This window comes from Oxyura jamaicensis, chromosome 3 (genome assembly GCF_011077185.1).
Source record: "Oxyura jamaicensis isolate SHBP4307 breed ruddy duck chromosome 3, BPBGC_Ojam_1.0, whole genome shotgun sequence".
Classification (NCBI taxonomy): domain Eukaryota; kingdom Metazoa; phylum Chordata; class Aves; order Anseriformes; family Anatidae; genus Oxyura; species Oxyura jamaicensis.
Window position 1 is genome coordinate 31,746,926 of NC_048895.1, and position 19,723 is coordinate 31,766,648.

The 19,723-nt window shown below is 39.8% G+C and overlaps 1 long non-coding RNA gene across 2 annotated transcripts in view; it reads left to right on the forward strand.

Annotated features, from left to right (window-relative positions):
* The first annotated feature begins 10,670 nt into the window (after nt 1-10,670).
* The window catches only part of LOC118165293, a 31,736-nt gene continuing 22,683 nt past the window's right edge, over nt 10,671-19,723 (forward strand). For both annotated transcript variants that reach the window (XR_004749967.1, XR_004749968.1), the window contains exon 1: nt 10,671-10,858. This is a non-coding gene — a long non-coding RNA (uncharacterized LOC118165293). The remainder of the gene's footprint in view (nt 10,859-19,723) is intronic.

Sequence of the window (19,723 nt, forward strand, 5' to 3'; positions counted from 1 at the left end):
CCTATTTCACATCTTTGCCTGCCCCTCCTGTGCTCTGCTTACAACCACGTCCCCCTGGGGCTCTTTCTAACATTGCAAACTTGGTGTGGTCTCGGTCAGCAACTGTTTTTTTCTCAGTCCATCTGGTTTATTGAATTCCAGTGCCTGGAGGAACATCTGCCCAGTAGTAGAAATAAGGTTGTTATCTCACAAATCTGAAGGATTAGGAAAGATTGCATATTTTACCAGTGAAAAGGGAGATTGAAGCAATTGCTAATAGGAACTGCGACACAAAATATTTCAGTAAATCAGGCGTACCCAAAATACAGTTCTTTAAATAAAACTGTTACAAGAGAAATATTTAAGGTTTAGAAGCATATAACTTTCCACAGAAAATGCAGTTTGTCTGTAGTTGAATCTATGATAGTAATTGATTCTGCATGGCTTTGATATTTTCTTATTTAGAACTCAAAACATTTCTAACACTGCATGTCCCTTATTTATTTGATTTGTGCAGCCTGTGTAGAATGGTACTGTACAAAAGCTGGTTAGGAACTGAATGACATTCTTGAGCTGTCTGGAACAAACCGATCCAGCTAAGATCTCTTCCCCACCGTCAATCAGGTGTCTGCCTTATCTGCCATGGAAATGTGTGCATCAATAGGATTTGGAGTGCATTTTCAGGATTCTGTTCTCACTATTATAGGCAGATTTTCAAAGTCTGTATCTGAGTATCTGTGATAGTAAAGGCAAAAACTTCCTAAGTACATTGTCAGTATCTTCTCATTCAGCTGTGAAAATCTGGTGTGTAGACAATATCAGCATGGAGCTCTCCTTCTCAGAGGCATCCTCCCCAGAGAAAGCCATGTAAAGGTGGCCCTGGAGCTATCTCTGGAGGTGATTTCTGCATGCTGCCTATGCCACCTTCATCTGGCAACTTACTCTTATATGCTATTGCTTAACAGTAGGGAGAAGCAAGATCTCTGTCCCAGTCCCTTCCACAGTGAGCATAAATCCTACCAATATACAAACAGGAGGACAAGTTCCCTCTCTAGCAGGTGCATGTTCCAGCTGTCAGGTTATGGAGGGCTTACCTAATTTATGTGGGTTTTATGAAGCCAGGCTTTACAAATTGCACTTGTAGGGCTCTCTCCCAGGAGAGGATTCCAGCTCCTCTCTGGTTGAGAAAGGTTTTGAACCGGTGTCCTTTGGGAATGCAAATGAGAGCAAAGAGGCAAAAATCTGTGTAATAAAATGTGCAGAAGAACCTGTGCAAACTAGTGCCTAAAGATGTCTAGACTCTGGAATGAAATTACAGGCTTCTGTTTTAATTTTCCAGTACTTTTAGCAAATACTGGCAAAACAAGCTGTCCAAATGATCTCAACCCATCAAACTGCCATATATGCTGAGTATAACTCTGTCCTACTGTTGTCAGTAGAACAAAACGTCTTAAAAAAAAGTTTTAAAAATATGATTTTTTTAAAAGGAGGATTTTATGAACAAATTGTCTCTTAAAAGAATATTATCATGCCTGTGAAATCAAGCACCTTTTTTTTTAAAAGATGCCAGAACAAAGATTGTTTTAAAAGAGCCACAAGAAAGCAAGCACTTCTAGATAAGGCAGTTTGGTTACTTTGCAAATGCAGGCAGATTTGCAGGCTGCTGTTGTTAGGGGGCATAAATGACGCAAACAGTAAGCCATAAATGTCTGTTGCCGTGAAAGAGTGGGTGCAGTTTTGGGCGAGCTGTGGTGTGATATTTCCATCTGATACCTAGAGTCAGCCAATGGCAGCAGGTGAAGCGAGGCTGAAGAGCACAACATGTTCCAGTAGCACCTGAGGCTTGATCTCTGTGGCACACTTAGAGCACACTGCACAGCCAGCCTTTCGTTGCTGCGTCGCTGTCTCCAAAGCTGGTGCATGCAAACTGAAAGTGCATTCCTTTTGTGCAGCTCTTTAGTCAGAAGGGACCGTTTCCTGAGAGGGACAATCCAGTGCACCAAGAAGTAGTTCTCTCATGTCATGGTGCAGGCATTGGTACTTCTCTAGCAAATGTGTTTTTACTCCTTTTCTGTCTCCTTTGCATTCAGGAGTTGTGCTTTCTGCAGGACTTCACTCCCCACCTTCTGCAGTAATTAAAAATGATGAGGATTTCATTACTTTGCCACACTGTTTTTTTCTTTTTTTCTCTGTGCAATTTAGAAAATCCCCACCTCCATGATCAGGCAAAGAACAATATGTCTTGTACCAAGTGGAATACAGAGAGGGATGGATATTTCTGTTCCCTTTGTGGAAAAAGGAAAGGTGTGAGCAGTTTTATCTCAGGGACAATAGATGTGGCTACCCATACTATTGTACAGCTTTTAGCAAGATGCTCTCTGGAGTGCATGGGCCATCCTGAGAATGTGTTTTGGTTTAGGAATAGGATTTAGCTGCCATAAATGAAGAGACTTGAACTAATGGCCCAGTTTTCTTTTGGTTAGTTTTTTGGGCAATGTAAATATTTGAGAAACTGGACCGAACTGTTGTAACAACGGTGATGCTATAGCTGAACCCTGAGGCCACAGAGTTCACGGTGCTACGGGGCAGTGTGTACTTCACAGCGTCCCCACAGGCAGTGGGTAGCACTGAGCTCATTTTGCACATGTAGCTGTAAATCTGGGGGAAACTTTTGTGAAAAATGAAAATTGATTACAGATGAAAAGGCAATTTGATATACTTCAAATGTATGAAATCCTCTGGCTTGTGCCAGGAGAAGGGAGTGTAATACTTAGCAGGAAGGTGCAAACCTGAAGCAAGCTTTACGTCTTAACTTGCACATACTTCTATGCCATTGTCAGTTGTTTTCCCTACCACATTTATCTCTTCTGTTTTTTTTTGGCATATTACAGAGAACCCTAACTAAGGAAAGCATGTAAGATTATAAATCAAGCTAAGGCTGGACTGTGACAGATTAAGGACAAAATGGAGTTGCTATGCTTTGTGGCTGCCTTATCCCTTTCTTGAAATGCTCTATGTGTGTTGAGGAGCTACATACACAGAGCATCTTTTCCATAGGGTGTCCACACTGCTCTGTGAGATGGTGCCAGTGCCATGTGCCCTTTTGGAGAAGATCTGCTCCTTTATGCCCAGAAGAAGAAAGGCCATATTTAAGAGGCACTGGGCAGTGGAAAGCAATGTAATTCCTGTGAATTTAGGAATGCTTGAAACCACATAAAGGCCAGTCTTTGCCTTGTCCTGGACGGCTCTAATTGTGTATTATGACCAGTTCTGAAGAAGATCTGCTTACACCAATGGCATCCAGCTTTTACATTGCTCTAGGAACCAAACTTTAACCCTTAACCCTTAGCATAGTGGTAGATGTCAAAGCACATTTACTTAGGAATTTAAGTTCAGATAGGTACAGTTTTCCACAGGCTCACAGTACCTACATTTTGTTATTATGATATTGCTGCAGTAGTAACTTGGTTATGAGTTCTGTGTCTTCTCAAGTGATACCATCCTTGGTTTCATAAAAGACATTTTTTCTACTGTCTTCTGCTGGTGGAATCTAAATCCACAAAAACACGGTGGAAGAGAAAATATTGAAAATGAGAAGCTAAAACTCATCTCTACTTACAGTTAAACAATAATAGAAAATATGTAGGGTATTTACCATATGATGTTATCATAGTGTTCATAAAAGTTTCAGTCATTACTCCAACATAAATAACTAACGTGGCTGTATCATTGAGACTCTTACAGCTAATACCTGTGGAAGCAATGAGTAACAAAAGACCCAGAACAGAAGAGAGAATTATCTGGTCATGAAGCATTAAAGGATTGGTGGGACAAAGTCTTTCAGTGGAAAGAACTTCCTTGGTTTCTTACATTCTGAACTAATGGTGTACCTCATTAAAATGATTGGAAAACAGAAATGTTTTGACTGGAAGGCTAGTAGGTGCAATACAAAACCTTGTTCTTCTGGAGGGATGGTTTGGGTCCAGGTGGAGTCCAGGTAGCTGAGTCCTTCCCTAGATAACCAAAACCCATAACCTATGGTGTTCTGAAATAAGGCAGGCTTGGAAAGTGGGCACATTTTATAGAAATGATAGAAGAAGAACTGGAGATTACTGGTAACTTCTGGGAGGACACAGAAGGTCTTGGGATTCTGTTTTTACTTATTATATAAAGTTAAATTTATTTCTTATACTATGTATATTGAAAGAAGCTTTGAAATGAGACTTTGATTTTTAGAGCATAAATAGAATTTGCTGATTTATGAGGTATGCAGAAATGTCTTTATAATATATTTTATGACATCTGTGGTAATGGCTGTCTACCACTTTCCATATTACAGTTTAAAAGAAGGTTAAATTTGTTTTGAGGCTGTGACTACTGATATGGATATAAATTTTAGTTTTATTTGCATGTAATTTCTGTTGTAGGTTTTTTAATCTTATTTTATTTAAAATAATTTTAAAAATGAAAGAAAAATTTTAAATATTTACTGCTTGTTATATTTTAAAAATGAAATCCAAATTGTATAAATCTACATGTAAATTGTTAATGAAATCTGCAGTTAGGTTGTTACCGAGGGAGTTGGACTAAAGTAGGAAAATAGATTTAAGATACTTTAATATGTTGAATTTGGAATAAGAAAACAAAATGTCTTTCATTGCTGCTAGACAGCTTGTTTCTTATCAACAGGAAAATACTTTTTGTTGTTCTGTGGTAAGAGGAAGGATGAGAAATGTCCTTACTTGTACCGTATTTAAAATGGTTGGAACTTAGAGGTCAGATACTGCTCTGAGTTCATTATGACCATACTCTAAAAATGTTATGTACCCTGTTTTTGATGTGTTTAGAACTTTCTTCTCATTACTACCCCTGTAGTGGCCTCTTAGGCGGAGCCTAGGAGAGTATGTTTTCATAAAGGAGTGTAATTCCCAGGACTTGTGTTAATAGAGCTGATAAGGTACAAGGTCAAAACAGACCTGAGTTAATGACCTCTGTCTTTTGGTCGAGGCATCCACAGGACTTTGGTCATGGCACATGGACAGATCCCACTTCCAGAGCAACTTTGGGGACCTCAAGGATCTCTGTGCTGTGACTGCATGGCAGAGATCTTCTCTGCAGACACCTACATAGTGACAGAGCTGTGATAACAACCCTCTGCTAAACTTGGAGATAACAAAGCTGCTGGCATCTTGGTTATATCTGTGGTAAAATTGCCCTCATCTGTCCCAAAAAAATCCTATTGCCTCCTGGGTTACATCCTTTCATATGACTTTGTGAACTAGTCTGGTGACTGGCCTAGGTGAAATTACCTCCTCTTGGTGTATAGCACAGCGTATTTAAGTGAGTATGCATATCCTTCCTTTCCTACAAGGTGATGAGAATTCCTATTACACAATAGTTTCAGCGGAAATTTGGGGCCCTTGTCACCTTGCAGCATTGTGCCATAAATTAAGAATTTTTGGAGCTACTCTGCTTTATAGTATTTTAAGTGCCATACTCACTTATAGCTCTGTGTAAATAATTGCTGCAATGTTGCCTTGTAATAAAAATAAATATATAATGGGAAGGCAGCCTCAGTTTCCCTCCCCTCAGTGAGGAATATCTAAAGGAGTTTTCCCACAGCATTGGGATGACCCAGGCTAATTATCGATCAAAAGAAAGTCTGCCTGTGAACATTTAAGTAGTTACCTCAAGTTTAGAATTTAATTAATGTTTGTAATGGCTTTTTGGGCTCACAAAATATTTCTGTAGCTACAGTAGAAAGCCCCATGCTAATAACTGTAGTAAAAGCAAATGACATTATCCAGCCATGTCAAAACCCACGGCCATAGTCAGTGATCCAGCACGCAGTGCGTGACAATGGAGGGACTGCAGGGAAGCACACTGGCTGTGGCTCAGCTGGTCCTGGCTTCCCGTGTCCAGCCCAGGGCCTGTCTGCTGGCCCCACAATTCTCACCACACACCTTTGTTCTGGGGACAGCCAGGTAGGAGCGACAATGGGCGTGAAGGCTGTGCGCAGACTGGTCCCATCCGAGGATGCAGTCAGGATGTGGTGAAAGGGCATGCCCTGCCCTGGGAACTGTGGTGCGCTCCTCCGTCCTACTGCCTAGCTACTGCTTTCGATGTTCATTGTCTAAAGAGTGAGGAATATCAACTCTGAAGGACTGTAGGAGCAACAGGAAAACTAATTTTTTTTTTTTTTTTTTTTTTTTTTTGTGTTACTTACAAAAGCAGAGTGTGTATTTACAGTGTGCAACATATTTATTAGTGCCTCAGGATCTGGAGTGATAAATTCTTTTCTCTTTGAGAGATAATACATTCTACTTCTAAGCTCCTTTGAGCTGAATATTTCATGGTGTGGCTTTGCTACTATGTGGTGTAATATATCACACAGCAGATAGTTCAAGTCCCAGAAAGAGAACCATGACTTGGTGGGGTTCTGCAGCTGAGGTGCAGAATGAGGACTCTGGCAGACCTCACTGTGGGTATTTAGGAAGCTACAGTGCAGTGACTCCAAACTTTGCACTTAAATTGCAGTGCATGCTCCTGCCTGACAATAATTTTGTGTTGGGGTGGTGCAGGAGTGCAGGAGGAGAGCTGGCTGATTTTGGTGCAGATACTGCATGTTGCACTTCAGCTAGTTGTTTGGAGCCAAATGGGTTCTGTGCCTGGTGTCCCTGATAGCACAGTGGACAACACACACCTTGTGACTCACAATGAAAACCTGTCCTTCTCTGAGGCAGGAAGGTTTCTGTCCCCATTCACCAGTAGCTTGTTGAGGCTTCAAATAAATTATACAACTTGCTGCAGAGTTTGTGGCTGAGCTTGGAACTGACCCAGCATCTTTGTGTCCCAGTCTATTGTCCTAGTCACTCTCTGTTCTTTGAGGTCTGAGTCAGCTCTCCTCAAACATCCTTTTTTCCATTTTTCCATTTTTTTTTTTTTGATTTTTGTGTTCTTCCCCCCTAGCAAACTTCTGCCTTCCCTTCTATTTTTTCTTCTTGCCACTCTTCATTATTCAATCTTTAAATATTCAAACTCAATCAATGGCAATGTAACACTGTGGAAAAACAGTTACAGTTGGATGATGCTACATAATCTCATTGCTTATTGTGCTAGAGATAATTTATTGTTTTATCTTCTTGTGAATAGGTTACCCTTTTCCAAACACCAGGATGTCTTATTTTTTTTTTTTTTTTTTTTTTTTTTTAGCTCACAATTAATCCTGTAAGTTCAATACTATTTGCTTCATTTATTAAAATTAGGCTGCTCCTTTCCAGGGGGAAAGAAGAGGATACTGAGTTCTCCCTGGGTAAATTTATAGATTTTGCCAACATGAAGACTCTCCAAGTTCAGACTGGAAAAAATGTGGAAATGATAAAATGTCATCCAAGATAGAAAAGCAATTGAGGGATTCCTTCTAAACATGGTCATAAGAAGCACAATTCTTCTTTAAAGATGTTCTACCCAACTCTTCATCTTGGGTGGAGTTTATTATAACGTAGCAGCAAAGCTAATGAACTCCAGTTGTAAACTATTGGTGAGACCAACATTGAAAGGGGAGAGTTTATTTTGGAGGGTGATTTCAGGCTCCAAGGCATTACTCTCAAGGCAGACAATGTTTCTAGTGAGAGGAAATATTACACCTCATTTGACATCACTGCATTGTTTCATGAGGTGTGCTTTTGTTTTATCTCTGCACTGGTTTGGGAACATCTCTTTACAGGTTAAAGTTATGGTATTTGGCTGGCATCCTTTTATTTTGTTTGATTAAAATCATGATCAGAGCAACTTGCTTTGGAGGAATAGTTTGATTTAATGATACTGACATGTATCTAAATAAATGTATTAGTAGCTTTTATGCTGTATCTGTACATTTCAGTTTTGTGAGAATTGGCCAATTTTCCATTCATTCCCATTCAAACATCCCTACAGTCATTCATGGTGCTGTGCATGTATTACAAATGGAAGAGGGAAGGAGAGTCTTAACTTTTATTTATTTATTTATTTATTTTCTTTTTCTTTTTGTACCCTGTTTTATGGACAACATACTGGTTTTACTGCAGTGATATCAGTTATCTATTTTTTCCCTTTCTTTCACTCCCATTTTCTCTTCATGCAAGCTGGACATAGGAAATAGCATTTTTGTTTGTCATTTTTCTAGTCACCTCTACTTTCTAGCTTTGATGGGGAAGTGCAATGTTAGTTCTTGCCAGCAACAGTAAAATCTTAATGAGGTATTTGAGAAGTCCCAATGGAGGATCTGCCACATGTACAGAAAATGTAGAATAAATGCAGGAAGTATGCAAGCCAATGCTTAACTTTATGGATTGTCTTGTCACACATAGCACAGGACTGTTCATTTAGTCATTTGACTGTCCTTGAGGAATGTTTTTCACATAATTATACCTTTCCTAGCAAATCCTCACAGAAAAGTAGGTAGCTGGTTTCATCCAGGCACTTGACTGGAGTAGCCCTGCCTTTTGAGAAAATTCAGATCCATTTCAGATACTCACGCCCACTTCTAACCTGAACAGATCATGGAGTAACTTTTGTTTCAACAGTTTTGCAGAAACCTTTTCTTTCTGAAGATGCCACTTCTGTGCCCCGTAGCTGGGACCGACTCCTCGGACCGAGAGCAAGGAAGAGCCAGAACTCGAAGCCCTCCTCTCCCCATCGTTTCGTCTCGGCACTTTTCCCGTTGCTAACTTCTGGACTTCAACAATGCCTGTGCTTTCAGCAAATCAGTGCACGTTAGCACCGTCAAAACAAGAAAAGCAAAACTAACTTACGCAGCTGTAGCCCTTTAGGCAGTCTGAACAGTGACTTACTTTCTATATCAGGGTTATGCTCACACTGCTCTCTGGCAAACTGTGAAGGTAAACGCCCAAAGAGGGGAAGGCAGTGGCCGTGGGGTGAGCTGTAAATACAGCAGTCTGTGAATCAAACCACTCTCTCTCTCCCACCCTTTCTAGAAATCTATCAAGCTGGCAGGCTTCCCTGCTTGAAATAAATGTGGAAAATATTATGTAACTTTGCCCTGTGTGCTGCACTGACAGCAAAGGCACAGGTTTTAGTTACACTATCTGCTGTGGCTATTTTTGGTGACCAAAGGCTTCTCTCTTTAAATTTATGTCTCTATTTCCTTTCCCCCCACACTCTAGTTTCAGTGTTTTTTTTTTTTTTTTTTTTTTTTTTTTTTTTTCACTGACAAAACATCTGCAAATGGGAAAACAACATCATCAGCAAAGCTGTTTAAGTGCAGGCTATGTTTTTTCTTCTTTAAATACTGCCAGAGGAGGGATATACAGCTTCTAACTAGCTGAGCACTGAAACAGTCCGTCTCAGCTCCCCACCCCTGGAGTTATATGCTGTGTCAATACCTCCCTCTGCTGAAAGCTCTACATCCTTTCTCTCTTGCTTGACTTTTTTCCCTGTGGCAGGACTTGCACAGACGGGGAGCAGTCGTGATATATAATAGAGCAGCCTGCTTGCTGCAACACGGCCACCCTACCAAGATTACATGCTCTAGGGAGTGCATAAAACTAAACTGCTCGTCCTTCCCCAGTGTGACTGCTTGCAGACTAGGATCTGAGATTAGGAGAAGATGGTAATTCAGAGTCAGATGACTTTTGAAAACACTCTGTAAGGAACCCTGTTCTGGAATTCAGCCATTGTCAAGGGCAATCCCATTTAAAGACAGTTCTACACTACATGCACCTATGCCTTACAACTTTAATTTCTTTCCTTCAGTTTTATTCAGTTAATATATATATATATATATATTTCTTTCTAGAAATAGTAAAATTACAGTGTGGTTTGTGATCTATTGTGCAGCATAAACTACCATGTAAGACTTTCAGTGTTGTGCTTTCAGTGTTGTGTTGCTCAAACAGACTGAATTGTCTTAATGGTTGGAAAAATCTATGAATCATCTCAGCTACAGCTGGTGTGGCTATGAGGGAGCTCAAAGTCAAGACCTCTGTTTTTCAGAGGCTGCAGGATTAGAGACCCAAACCGGTCATTTCACATCTCAGGATAAAGATTTTAAAGTGACCAGCAGATTTGATTTTTCATAGCTTTTAGTACCAAAACCAAACCAAACCAAAACAAAAACCCACACCATAAAGGTTAATGATTTTGTTAAAAGGGGTGAATGATCAAACTTAGTGGAGAATGGGACAGCTTTAGGGTTGAATCTTGAGCTATGCCCCTACATTCAATGGAGAAGTAGAGGCAAAAGACCCTTGTCCCTAAGGAATATTTTCCTTTATGGCTGCCTATTCCTCCAGAAATTTTGAAATTGTTGCAGGAATGGCTAATGCACTGCAAAGTAATAGCTAAGCTGTAGCAGTTCACAGCTTGTTTTCATTAATAATGCTTAATATTTCCTCCCTAAGTTCAGCTGCTTCAGAGGCAGTTTAGTTTTCCCTCTGTTTGGTGGCAGATGATAACAACCATGTTACATCAACCTAGTTTTGGATGAAGTACAAATCAGGCCATTCCTATTAACTTTTTCAACAGCAATTTCTAATGTCTTTGGGGACTCTAGTGGTGTCAGGGATGAGAGAAGGAATAAGTCACACCACCAAATAAATATCTAAGGAAAAAGAATTAATTCTGCCCATGGGCAAACTGACTTGATTGGCAGGGGGTTAGGAAGAACACACACACAAGGCAGGGAAAGGGTAGAAGGCAGACAATAGGGTGCAGGAAGGAGAACAGCTGTAGGGAATAAAAACACTTGGGAAGGTCATATAAGGAGGAGGGGAATTGTCACATGGGTGAAGTTTTCAGGAAGGTGCTATTGTGTGGAGACTTGCAAGGAGACCTGACCTTATAAGGAAGAAATAAAGAAGTACTTTTCACAAAAATGAGGGTAGGAACTAAGTGTTGGAAAAGGAGAGTGGTGTTTGACTGAAAGTGTGGTGTGAGGTTGTGGTTTATGGCTCTTTAGAAGATGGCCTCTGCTAGCAGGTGAGGGCTTGGCCAAGGAGGTGCAGATTGAGGAATATTGCCTTGTTTTAGTAGGTAGAAAAATTAGTGTTGAAGATACCTGCGTAATCCATCAGGGTGAAGCCCTGTTTTATATATATATATATCTATATATATTTATATATTTGTTTGTTTATATTTAATTACTGTGCAGAATATTGTGCCTTTTTGTCTTATTTATTGGATATTTATAATAGCTAGAAAAATATTAGCAAAACCACTTGGCATATGGAATGAAAATATTGGCATGTGTTTGCATTTGGTCTCACTTCAAAATATGATGCAATTTAGAGTTTATTTGGTTATCAAGTCCCTGGTCTGTAAGTTCTTTATGACACTAGATGTAAATGTGGCCTGCTGATCTGAACCTGGCAAGGAGAGATGCAAAATTACTTAGAGAGGCCATGTAAAAAAGGGATCCCTACTGATCTCTTTGTACTTGAATGTTTTTTTTGGATAGTGGCTAGATTTCTAGCATTTGGATCAATATTGTTATGTATTTTTTTTTCTTACTTCTGGTTCTCTTTTTCAGACTGCAGTGCATAATTGTGAGCATGTACGGAGACACATTGCTTTGTGACTTAACTGTTCAGTAATTAATGTCATATAAGTATTGCTGAACATTGTGTTAGCTTGTGCTCTGTGTGAGTCTTAGATGGATGTGTTAAGAGACAAGGTCCTGTTCTGTGCTTTGCACTTTACTTAGATACTTTAAGCGCTCAGCTGAATGTCTCTTCCAAACAGAGCTAGATTTAGATTGGGGTGGGGGGCATAGGCTACAAAATGCACATCCTAGCTGTAATAGGATAGTCAGCAACACATTTGTAATGCTGTGGGTATGTAGTTGTTCATCCTCGGCTCCGTGACAAAGTCCAAAGCAGTGACTCAATGGGAAGCTGCTGCTGGCTTTGGGTCTCCAGAACTAGGTTCAGTTCTGTGAACCCAGAAAAGCTCTGCAAGACTTTTCAGGATGAAAGTCCTTTATGGAAGACAGATGAAATGAGGATGTGAAAGGCTCTGCACTCACAGCAGAACTGCATCTCAATTATTTTTCTGTTTCAGACAACAAAATATGTATTTCTGTAGATGTTATTTCTAGATACACTAGAGAAGAAAGTTCCTTTCTGTATCGGTCAAGGCCTTATGTAAGTCAATTTCCATTGGATAGCTGCTCCTGATTTACACTGCTAGGAAAGATCAGCTATTTGCTTGGTTTGGTCTATCTTTATATGGTAGTATTTGTTCTTTACAGGGGGACTAGCACATCTGAGAGGCATGTCTGCTGAAAGGACTCTTTTTTTTTTTTTTTTTTTTCCAAGCTATGTGTATGAAAATAGTATCTTGGAAGCCACTGAAGAAACAGCCAAAAGTGAATCCATGTTAAATTCCACTCGAAGAATGTTCTTTATCCTCTTTATTTGAGGATCCTGAAGAGAAAGAATAGTCTGATGGTGAGTGTGAGGGATTTTTGAAATCCAGATCCATTTTCTCTTCTAGTTTGTGTTTGAGTTATCATGGTCATAAGGTCATATCTTAAAAAGATGCAGATGAAATCTGTGATATAATGTCATGCTGTTACCGTGATGCACCCTAATACTACTAGGGGTACCAATATTGTTGTTTTGTGCCTCGCTTTCTCTGCAAGCGTATCCTTCATCTTGTTGAGTATACGTTTTCTGAATTTAGAGTGGGGAACATGGTAATAGATGAAACTGTCTTGCAGGGACTTTGGGAGAATCATCTACAAAAAGGTGCTGTTCCTCCAAGTCAGCACGCACCAAAGCTAGGTTGGCCTCTCCACAACTGACCAAAATGTCCAGGGAAAGAACTCCAGCAGGGGAGCTGCTGCTGAAGGTATCTCTACCTGGTCTTCTGTAGCAATGAGAACTTGCTGTGTCTGTGTTATTAATAGGACCTATTGTTTTGGTTCTGTGGTAGCTACAGCTACTCTGCTCTTATCTCAGTGGAGTAGTTCTTAGCTGTGTTGGAAAGGCCAGCTTAGCTATGCCTAGGATTTAGTAGTGAGTTGCTACTAAAGTGTTTATAAATCTTGCCCAAGCATTCCTTGAGAGGATCAAAGGGAGGGAGAATTGCCAAACCATAAGAAGGGAGCTCATACGCTTGTGTCTTCTAAATACAAGTGTCGCTAGTTTATACAAATGCACAAAAATATAAATGTGTAACATATCTAGAGGAACTTGCTACAGGCACACCTCTCTTGTGAAAGCAGAGTGTCTCATGTTTACATTGCCCAGGCAATGTAAATTACAAAGTAAACAAATTACAAAGTAAACAAACAAACAAAAAAAAAACTCGAGGAAATGGAACATAAATCTGAAGGGATCATTATCAGTTATGCTAAATATTCAGTGAAAACTGAGACCAGGCAAATCTCAACTGGTTTAAAGTTTTCTTAAAGTCGAAACTCAGATCAGGTTCCTTGAGAGTTCAAGAATTTCTGAGCAAACCTAGACCTGCTGAATACTTAGAACTCAAATAGCAGCTTAGCAATACATTTTCAGAGCACTTTTTATAAACCTTAATTAATTCCCTCAGCACCCATGCAATTTACAAAGTTTAATTAGCCTCTTCTTACAATCCAGCCCATAGGTGAAGAGGCAGATTTCTTAAGGGTTTTAGTATGTAATGGTGCAGTTTTTTATCTCCATTGGGTGACTAACCTCCATAGACAGGCCCTCTAGTTTGCTATCTGATTTTTAAGGACCTACAAAACTTTAAAAGTATTGTACTGAACAGATTAGCCCAGATATCTTGGGGAAGTCTAGTTGTAATGAGAGACAAATATCTATTTGCAATAAATACTTTGTGACATGATATAGGTCCTTCTCTGTTTTGTACATTGATTTTATTTTAAGATACTTGACCATTATGCAGACTGTTGGGTGAGAAATTATTGGAGCATTTGTGGAAAGATCATGATTTGCTCTATAAATACTATGTTTTGAATCATGATGCTGTTCTCACTATACCTTAATTCAGTGGCTGCAAAGCTCTCTGAGAACAGTTGAGAGATGTGGAATGTTTTGATGTGAATATTTTGGTGAACACATACTAATGTACATCTTCTGCCAATTGTTTCTTTTTGGCAGGGTTCCTACAGAGAAATGTTCTGCATTATCACATAGAGTAGTTCATTACGATGCTTATGAGTCTGTGTGCACGCACAGCTCCTCTCCTCTTGGTCCCCAAAGGAATTATACAATGTATGTGTGCAAAAGAGACAGGATGGGCCTCTTCATTAAGTCTCTGAACAGGAAACCAGGAGAGTTAACTCCTGTTCCTGACTCTATAAGAATTTCTGCCTGTAGATCTGGGAAATCCACTTAGGAAAACTGAGGCAAGTGAAATCTATCAGTAAAATGGGAGATCAGAGTAATTTTGCTGTTGTATGTGAATGCTTCAAATTGGCATGACAAAAAAATGCAAGTGTTTTTATAATACTATGAGAATTTTGAAGCCTTGAAACACACATGCCCAAGTATAGAACGTAGCTAAAATTAAAGCAAAACTAAAAAAACAAAACAAAACAAAACACCTTCCTCCCCCCAAACCCTATAGACTTGTACTTCAGATTTATAGATAGATTTTACCAAAAAAATATTGCTTTGACAATTTTCAGTAACAACCTTTATTGTTGACAACATCAAAAGAAAGATCTGTATCAATTCTGTTAATTTTTCTTAAAATGTTTGTAGATCTCTTTGTCAAAACTTAACATTTTTGCTTGAAATGTCCCTTTTTGTAATGTGGGATTTTAATTTGTAATGAAAAATCCTGGTCTTTTAATGACATCTCTATTTGTGTACAGTCTTAGCATTCTGCCAACACAAAATATGTTTTTCCAAAACCACCAGAGAACTGAAAGTCGTCTTATCCTTTGTTCTGATTAGTTATATGGACATGCTCTAACTGCCTGTAAATGCTTTGGATGCTGTGTTTTGGCTTTTGTGTCAGTACTCGACCAAGTCTCCACTTGTTTCATGCAGTGGGAGTACATTCAAGTATGTAGTCCTGTGAGCACTAGGACTAACAAAGCCTGATGTCCTATGGTTTTGTCTTGCCAATGTGGCTTGTGCAGTTTCTGTGCATTTTGTGTTCATAAACTTTGTCTCCTTTCCATACAGGTGTCTTACAAGGTTTCAGCTCATTGTTGCTTTTTCCATTAAAATGCTGTCCAGGAAGCATTGTGGTTTCCTTACGGGAATGTCCTGTGTATGCAAGAAAAAAACTTTTGCTAAGTCACTTATCCTGGTTTCTTATTTATTGCCTTAACAAAAAGATGGGATGTTTAGCAGATCTATTTGCCCTACCTAGCTATCCATTTTAAATATAAATGTTGGAGTCACCTAAGTAAGCTTAGGCCATAGGAAACCTGCCTTGAAACAAATCAGGTCAATACAAAGCTGTTAGATTTTTTTTTTTTCAATTTTATTTTCTTCTTCCTGAGACACAGAGACAACATATTTTAAATTTCTGTACAAACTCTTGAACAGTATTTCAGGAACCCAATTTCTTCCAAATGAGAAATCAAGACAGATGTGTGATAGAGGACATCTCTTACTAGCTGTGCTATTTAAATTCTAATTGCAACTTGATCTGCTTCCCTTCTCCAGATTTTCCTCCAGCTGTACAATCTGTCACCTTGTTGGTCCTTCAGCAGCTAGGACTTCGGGCATCTATTTTTGTGTGTCTGTTCCTCTCTGAGTCCAGTGGCAGCTCCAGCTCTGGACTGGCCAGTGGTGGGTGCTAGGGGGCGAAGCAGTCAGCACCCCCAGCCAGTACCAGGGAGTCTAATCTGTCTGTCCAGGACAATGATGCTGGGCTGGTTTTGTGTTTGTAAACCTTGATTGATAACTGCACCTGTGTGGCTGCCAAGGTCAGGCTGTCTTTGGAAGAATGTTGATCACCGTGGGCACCTGGCTTGGCGTAAGATTTAGAGACCTGGCCTGTCTTTGATGACATGGATCTGGCAGGCTGAGAAGACTTTATTATGAGACTTTGGCTTGCAAAACCTAGCCAGGTGATGGCTTTGCTTTTGGATAACTGTCAGGAACCTGGACAAGGAAGAATGTCTAAACACTGCCTAGTGCATCAGTAATTGATGTTAATACGTGATAAATGATGATGACTTTTTTCCACTGATGAACATGCTGCTGCTGAGGTTAAAGAGGTCAGAGATTCCTTGCACTGTTTTAGTATTATCAAGCAACTATTACAGGCAGTACCTTCATATGTCACTATGCATGGTCTCGGGGAGGAAGAATAGCTGTGAATTTGGACCAAACTTTATCCAGACAGGTTTTCAAAACCTTTGTGGACGTCTTTGTCCACACAGACGCTTTGGGCAGCCTGCTTCACTGTCCTTATGAGGGAGGTTTCTCCTTGCATCCAGTCTGAACTTCTCTTGTTTCAATTTATGCCTATTGTCTTTCATCATCTCAGCACACACTGCTGTGCACAGCCTTGCTCCAGCCTCTCAGTAACCTCCCCAGAGGTACTGGGGGGACTGCTGTTGACCTTCCTTGAAACCACCTCACTTGCAGACAGAGCAAACTGTGATTTCTCAGCCTCTCCTTGCTGGGCGACCGCTGCAGCTCCAACCATGGTGGCTCTTCCGTTTATATCAGCAGGGCAGAACTGGAGAACAGAGATTTTGTGAGGAAAAAGATAAAACGAAATTGCAAGGAAGAATAATGTAAATAAAAGGAGAAGAAAGCCTTTTAGAGTTGGAAGATGTTCTGGGGGTATCCCCATGCTTCCACTCTTGGAAGGAGTGGAGAAATTATTTGTGAAGAGGGACTGAAGCAGCTGAAGGTAGAAGATTAATGCATTGATTGCAAGTGATACAGCAAGAGGTGGATCTGTGGAATATGTGCAGGTGGGAAACACTCATGGTGCTTCTTGACAGGATGAAAGGAAAAGTGAGGGAAACTATAGGATAGGTGCAGTTGTCTTCAGGGCTTTAAAACTGAGGTGAACTCAAGTTTTTCAGTTATAATCTTTTTGAGAACTGGCATTTTTGAGCAGATGTTTATGCTATAGTTCTTTAATCTATCTAGTATCCTTAGCTGTCGCTTATTGAAAGCAAAATTGCATAAATCGACCTGCTTTCTCAAGTTGTTAGGTACAGAACTCTTCAGTGAGTACTGAACTCTCCAATCCTACAAGTTGGGGTTTCAAAGCAGTGACCTAATTATATATATATATAAAAAAGAAAGACTCAGAAGTATCTGCTGAGGTTGCCTCAGCTCTTCCATAGAACGTCACATCTCTGCAATGACAGTTTTATGATGAATGCAGTATACTTTCTTATCCTACTGCAGTCTGTCTTAGTTAGAATGATCTGTCCTGGAATGACTGGAAGTAATACAAGTCGATATGATGCTTAAGTGCTATGTTGCAATAATCTGTCGTACAGTACTTTGAGTTGTGCTCACACTAAGGTAACCATTTCAGAACAGAACGTTTTACTGCAGGATCTGGCTAATGTAGGGGTTACATATATTATGTTACGAGGTATTTTTGAATTTTTTTTTTTGTGGTTGTTTATGGTCCCTTGATATCCATAAAATCACTGCTTGTACTTGTGACAGGACTGCTAATGTACACAGATAATGTGTGGTGCTTCTTTTTCACTTCCTGATGGGTAATTGGTCTATTGCCCAAAAGTCAAGCTCCAGCAGAAGCAGTACACTGGAAAATCTTCCTAGTGATTTGGGTAATAAAAGTGTCAGTCAGACTTAGGCAATGATGCTGAAGCCTTTCTATAGACGCTTGTGTCACAGAATAAAAATGAGTGTGGGTTTTAACCCACACTGTTTCAAAGAGTTCCTTTGGCTGGATTAGAGGAGTAGCAAGCTATGTTTGGCCTCCGTGTATGAATTTGGGCAGGAAAATGATGCTGAGACACTTTTATTCCATAGATTTACAGATTGAGTATTTGAAGGGGAAATGCAGAAAACTTCTAGTTGTTCCAAACAACACAGAAAAGGTCTAGGTTTCAGGCGCTGTTAAAAGATGAGGGTGAAGATCATTATTTAATCTCTTATTACATTGTCTGGCTTAACACATGTGGACAAACAAATGTTCTTTTGGCATACCTGACTGCAAGCACAAAATGTACTGCTGTGTCTAGAATTTTCATCTATGTTATTCAGAACCAGACATAATTGGGACTGAATTTCATTTTACCACCTGTTTTTCTTCATACTGTGCAATCTGTTTCGTCCCCTGCTGCTCAGTCTCCCTTTTGGCTATTATTTTTCTCTTGAAAAACATGTTGGCTCTGTAAACTTCCTTACTCCCTTGACTGTATGCTTTTTTTGGTGTGTGCTCTTGCATCATGATTACTTGTGTATTAGAGCACTTTTTTATTTTGTCTGGTTGTGGAGGTGATGAGACAACTGCACAGGGATTAATCTGAGAAAAACAGTTCCTGAGCTTTGACAGGAAACTTCATGACATGCTGAAGGCCAAATTCTATCTGAGCTGCTGATCTGAAGCTGTAATTGTAAAAATTTCAAGAAGTGCATTGGACTTTGGATAAGGTTTTTGAGTGCTGAGTTTTAAACATCAGGTCTTTGACTGCAGTGGAATTGCTCCTCTTCCTTAAAATGAATTGCTGTATCAGCACGATTGATTAACTTTATTCCTACACTGTGAAAGCTCTGATTCTTCACTATGCAGTTGTGTACCATGCTAACTATGTGTATTCATTTCTATATAAATGCAAAGTATTTTATCTCCTTGCCAGATAGGAATACTGCAGCACTGCAAAATGGCATGGAAAAGGCTTATAATCTTGACGAATCTTTCACAATGGTTTCAAAGTCCCCATCCAAGCAGATTTTTGAGTATGACAGCCTGCTGTTGTCAAACGTTTTTGGATGGACAATAGCTGAGCTTGCTAACAGTCACTTTGTAGTCTCAAAGCACACAGCTGCAAATTTGTGATCTGTCCCTTGTTTAACAAAGTGAGGATGTCTCAAAAGCTCAGCTGAATGGAAATTGGAACAGGAAGTTAAACACGAGGACGTATGCCCTGGTGTCGTCTTCAATCTGCTTCACTCTAATAGACCTGAGCCTGCTTCCACTGAAGCTGATGGAAAAATTGTTTTGCTTAATGGAATATGTCTTAATTACATCCCTGTTTTAATGATAAGTTCTAAAGCAATTATCACCTACTTGTAGAAATCCCAAAGGGGGTGAGAATTTTTTGTGCCGTTCACTGTAAAAAAAAAAAAGGAGAAATAAAAGCAAGATTGTACCCCAGGCTGCTAATAATTTCAGCACTGTCATTTGTTAAGTGGATGAACTAGGGGGGAACAGGCACCTCCACCACTTCCTCAGCTTTGGGGGGGAGAATTAAGAGCCTGGGCCAACTGTTTACTTTTGCTATGTTATAACATTCATATTACATGGTTGCCACCAACTGGTGTAGTTCCAATTTTTATTGCCGTTTTGTCAGACTGCAAGAAGCGATGTGTGCCTTTACAGTGTGGTCTACAGCTTTCCAAGTGTGACTGTGCTGTGAATAGCAAGGCGCAAGCACGCTGCATTCTAACATCAGTCCATTACATCAAAAGTGTGAAACCACGTACGGAAACCAAATGGGTACCAGGTTCAGAATATGCCTTCCTGTTTTTCTAGTGTTTTCTGAGTTGAGCTTAGAGTGTAAACAGACCTTTGTTTTCATCCCTTTTGCTTAGCACGTCTCTATATAGCAGCT